The 5,889-nt window shown below is 34.0% G+C and overlaps 1 non-coding gene across 1 annotated transcript; it reads left to right on the forward strand.

The window, feature by feature from the left end:
• Positions 1-2,590: 2,590 nt before the first annotated feature.
• LOC126955872 (small nucleolar RNA SNORD65) lies at positions 2,591-2,661 on the forward strand. Its single transcript, XR_007726158.1, has one exon. It is a non-coding gene; the product is annotated as a small nucleolar RNA SNORD65 (small nucleolar RNA).
• The last annotated feature ends 3,228 nt before the right edge of the window (positions 2,662-5,889 follow it).

Below are 5,889 nucleotides of genomic sequence, written 5' to 3' on the forward strand. Positions count from 1 at the left end.
TCAACATACTTTATGAATTTGGACACAAAATTCTGAATATATAAGCAAGCTGACTGCAAAAATATAATAAAGATAAAATAAGCTTTTATTACTCTCTCTACAATTTTTTGGAAGACTTTGAGAAGGAATAGTATTAGTTCTTCTCTAAATGTTTGGTAGAATTCAATATGAAGGTTTTGGGCTTTTCTTTGATGGGAGGCTTTTTGTTACTGATTCTATTTTCTTACTCGTTGCTGCTCTGTTCAGATCTTCTCTGTCTGCATAATTCAGTCTTGGTAGTTTGTACGTTCCCAGGAATTTATCTATTTCTTCCAAGTTATCCAAACTTTAGTGTATAATTGTTTATATTAGACTCTTATAATCTTTTGTACTTCTGTAATTTCCATTGTAATAGCTTTGCTTTGATTTATAATTTTATTTATTTGTGTCTTCTCTCTTTTATTCTTAGCCTATCATTATCCTAATACCACAACTAGACAAAGATACTATAAAAAAGGAAATTACAAGCCAATATCTCTAATAAAAATAGATGCAGCAATTCTCAACAAAATACTAGTAAATCAAATTAAGCAGCACATTAAAAGGATCACTCACCATGATTAAGTGGCATTTATTCCTGGGGTGCAAGGACAATCCAACAGATGCAAATTAATAAAAGTGAGAAACCACAACAGATTGAAACATAAAAATTATATTCATCGGTTCCACAGATACGGAAAAAGCATTCGACACAATTCAACATTTTTTCATGGTAAGAGCTCTCAATAACTTAGGTATAGAAGGAGTGTATCTTATCACAAAAACAGCCATATATGACAAGCCCACAGATAACATCATACTCAATGGTGAGAAGTCAAAAACCTTTTCTCTAAGATCATGAATAAGACAAGGATGACTTATTCTCAGCACTTCTATTTAACATAGTACTGGGAGTCCTAGACAAAGCAGTTAGGCAAGAGAAAGATATAAAAGGCATCCAAATAAGAAAGGAAAAAGTTAAATTGACCTTGTTTGTGGATGATTTGATCTTATAAATAGAAAACTCTATAAGATTTCAGCAGAAAACTGTTAAAGTATAATAAGCCAATTTATTAAAGTTGCAGAATACAAAGTCAACGTACAAACATCAGTAGCATTTCTATACACCAACAGTGAACTGTCTTTAAAAAATAAAAAAAAAAAATCGTTTACAATAGTTATAAGAAAAAAGCCCACAGAGAAATAAATTTAACCAAGGAGGTGAAAGATGTGTACACTGAATACTATGAAATACTGATAAAAGAAATTGAAGAAGACACAAATAAATAGAATGGTGGCCCCTATTCATACATTGGAAGAATTAATATTGTTAAACTGTCCATACTATCAAAGGAATCAACATATCAGGTGTAATTACTATTAAAGTTAAAAGATATATTTAAAAGCTACAAAGATGTATTTTCACAGAAATGAAAAAAAAATTTATTGAACTGAAAAGGACTTCAAACAGCCAAAACAATCTTGAGCAAAACGAACAAAGCTGGAAGTATCCCAATACCTGACTTCAAAATGTACCATAAATCTATAGTAAGCAAGAAAGCATGGTACTAGCATAAAAAGAGATACAGAGACCAGTTGAACAAAATAGAAGTGAGTTTATGCATTTACTGCCCATGGATTTTTTAACAAAGATGCCAAGAATATACAAGTGGGAAAGAACAATCTCTTGCACAAATGCCGTTGGAAAACTGCATATCTACATACAGAAGAATAGAAATATAACCCCATCTCACATCATATACAAAAATTACCTCAAAATGGATTAAATACTAAAAATATAACCTAAACTATAAAGCTCCTAGAAGAAAATGTAAAGGGAACATTTTATAAAACTGGTTTGGGCAATAAATTTTTGGACATTACTCCAAAAGCACAAGCAACAAAAACGAAATAAACAAATGAGATTATAGCAAAATAAAAGTCTCCTGCACAGCATAAAAAACAACCAATATAGTTAAGAAACAACCTAGAAGATGGGGGAAAATATTGGCAAACGATTCATCTGATAAGGGATTAATATTCAAAATATGTAAGGAACTCAAACAACTCAATAGCAAGAAAAAAAAATAACCTGATTAAAAATAAGAATCAAAATAGGCACAACTATCAAAAGAAGATATGTAAATGGCCAAGAGATATTTGAAAAAATGCTCAACATCACTGATCACCGGGGAAATGCAAATTATAGCCACAATAAATTATGGTCTCACACCTGTTAATATGGCTATTATAAAAAAGACTGGGCTGGGCGCAGTGGCTCACACCTGTAATCCCAGCACTTTGGGTGGCCAAGGTGGACGGATCACAGGATCAGGAGATCGAGACCATCTTGGCCAATATAGTGAAACCCTATCTCTACTAAAATACAAAAAATTAGCCGGGCGTGGTGGCACGTGCCTGTAATCCCAGCTACTTGGGAGGCTGAGGCAGGAGAAATTGCTTGAACCTTGGAGGTGGAGGTTGCATGAGCACCACTGCACTTCAGCCTGGCAACAGAGCAAGACTCCGGCTCTTAAAAAAAGAAGAAAAAAGAAGAAGAAGACTGAAGGTCAAATAATGAGATCACTCCAAATAGCTGAGGTTACCTGCAAATTGTTTAGTGGCAAACATGGTTTTCTGAGGAAAATAAAAGGACTAAAGATATTAAGTGTTGGCAATTATCTGGAGAAAAGGAAACACTTGCACATTGTTGCTGAAAATGTAAATTAGTACAGCTATTTCATAAAACAGCACAGAGGACTGTTGAAAAATAAAAATAGAACTACCATTATGAATCAACAATTCTACATCTGGGAATATAGTCAAAGGAAATGAAATCAGTATGTCAAAGAGATATCTGCACCCCTCTGTTCATTGCAGCATTATTTAAAATGGCCAAGATATGGAATTAACCTTAGTGTCTATTAATGGATGAGTGAGTCTAAGAATCTAAGCATGGATAAATACAATGTGGTATATAGACACATGGAATACTATTTAGCATCATAAAGAAGGAAATTCTGTCATTGCTGGCATTGTAGATGAACATAGATGACATTATGTTGAGTGAAGTAAGCCAGCAACCGAAAGACAAATACGGCATGATTTTACTTATATACAGAATTTAAAAAGTGGAACTCAGAAGAAAAAGTAGAGTGGTAGTTACCAGAGTCTGGGGTCAGGGGAGTTTGGGCAGATTTTGGTCAGAGGATACAAAATTTCGGTTAGATATGAGCAATAATTTTAAGAGATCTATAGAGTATAGTGGCTATAGTTAATAATAATATGTTGTATACTTGAAAATTGCTAGAAGAGTAGATTTGAAGTGTTTTAATTATAAAAATGTATGTGAGATAACATTTTAATTATGTTAACAAATTATTAATTTCACATCATATACATATTTTAAAACATCATGTTGTATGCCATAACTATAAAAACAATTTTATGTTGTCAATTAAAAACATATTTTAAAATATTATAAAGACAGGACATAGTGAATGACCGGGTTTCATCCTGGATATTCAACGATGGTTCAATATTTGAAAATTAAATCAGTGTTGTTTACTATAGTAATAAACTATGTAAGAAAAACCACTATCACTTTAACAAGTTCAACAAAAACATCCGTTTGTAGCACTTGGAATCAAGTGTATTTACTATAGAAGGAGAGAAAAATACACAGCTATCACTTGTCATTCTGATAACTTATGAGTCATCAATTTGATTCCACTGTAGTCCTACAGGCACTAAGTTTTGTCAACATCATGGTATAACTTTCTGCACCTGATTGTAATTTATGTCTCACATAGCCCAAAAGTCACTTATAATTTACAATCAGTAGTCTACTAAAGAGCCTGGAATCACTATTTTACCCTCTGAAACATGAATTATTTGTGTATGCATATCCTAATAACATTTTAAATAGCAAAAACTGTGTTGTTTCATTCATTGAACTTATCTGAGGATTCAACATATTTCTGACAGTGCTAAGTGCTGCTGTAACATTTTTTGAAAAAGGCAAAAAAAAAAAATCTATACAAAGTCAGTGACTATGTCTTTATGAATATTCCAAACTGAGGCACAGGTGACAAACTGCAGTCTGAGGATATATTCAATGTAATGTTCAACCTGTCTGTATTCCTCTAAAGGAAAAGATTTGCATGTTTTCCAAGAGCATCATGCACCCCTCCCTTAGATATTATGTGTCTGCTTACTTTTATTCCACAAACTGTCCAATTCAATGATTTCATGCATGAACTTCCTGGGGCTGTAATTATTTGATTTTATGATCTGCTGTCTCTTAGAAGATGAGAAATTCAAGCAAATAATAAATTAAGGGAGGAAATTCCAACCATTATGAGCATCTCAAAGGAAAAGTCCTTGGTGCTACACCAGATGTGTCAGAGAAGATTTCTATTAGCATGAATATAAGTTTACATCTGAAAATGTGCTTGAGGTTTCTTAGACAGGCTGGGAGATTGTAGAGCAATAGAAACAGTAAACATGTAAAAATTATTCTTCGTCCGAGATTCTGAGATAGTGATCTGTGGACCTCGTAAAGGTCTCTGAGATTTTGTTCAGGATATTTGGGAGGTCAAAATTATGGCATTTCACTGTCTTGAGATTTGAAATGATAATGTGAAGGCAGTGGTGGGAAACACTGCTGCAACCCTAGAACATGTTAAAACAGGGCACCTGGCCGGGGGCAGTGGCTCACCCTGTAATCCCAGCACTTTGGGAGGCCAAGGCGGGTGTATCGTGAGGTCAGGAGATGAGACCATTCTGTCCAACATGGTGAATCCTCCTCTCTATTAAAAATATAAAAATTAGCCGGGCGTGATTTTGTGCGCCTGTAGTCCCAGCTACTTGGGAGGCTGAGGCAGGAGAATCGCTTGAACCCAGGAGGCAGAGGTTGCAGTGAGCCGAGATTGCGCCACTGCACTCCAGCCTGGCAACAGAGCAAGACTCCGTCTCAAAATAATAAATAAAATCCTTAGTAAAAAAGTAAAATTTACAAATTTTGTTATCTAACGATGTTTCAGTACCATCTTTTGTTATTCTGCATGACAAACTACTCGTAAAGCAACTCTACTGAAAGTACAATGCTTTTGTTGAAGAACATGTGCAAGATTATTTGTGTTGTGAGTGGAGTGAGCAATTTCTACTTACACGCATCAGTATGGTTAAGCTAATGTAGGAGTAGTTGGTGAGAGACAGACCATAAAGGACCTCTGGGGCTGCATTAAAAATTGTGCTCTTATTTTAGGAAAAGAGAGAAGCCATTTAAGGAACTTGAGCATATTGGGAGAAAATTTCAATATTTAATTTACCAATTTTACTGAACTGCTTCAAGATTATAACTTTACCTCAGTAATAGCCCAAACCCAACCATGTTTCTCTATTAAGTTTACTTCCCCACTCTATCAGCTAAAATTTGTTGTATCATTTGATGTCTTCATTGTTCCCTTTCACCTTCCTCTATTCAAGTCCTAAACTAACAACCTCACTTCTACCTCATGAAGTAAAAAAGAACACATCAGATGTATGATGGCAACTTCTTCATCATACTGAGAATGTCATGCTGGGTCCTAAGAGATTATCTTTATAGTCCTTTATAGTGAGGAAACTACAGGACCGAATTTTTTAGTTACAGTTTTAAAAGATATTTCTAATGTCTGTTAGCTTAGCAGTATCTATGTCCAAGATATTTATGAAAACATATTTTTTTAATCCAGTTATTTTTAATCCATAATTAACAACAATATTTATGGCTAAACATTGTAACCTAGGCAGAAATACATAACTACGGTAGTTTCAAAATTCTGAAACTGAAATGTCTGTTTCTTCTTTGGATCAATTTTACCTTAG

Source organism: Macaca thibetana, chromosome 5 (assembly GCF_024542745.1).
Source record: "Macaca thibetana thibetana isolate TM-01 chromosome 5, ASM2454274v1, whole genome shotgun sequence".
NCBI lineage: Eukaryota > Metazoa > Chordata > Mammalia > Primates > Cercopithecidae > Macaca > Macaca thibetana.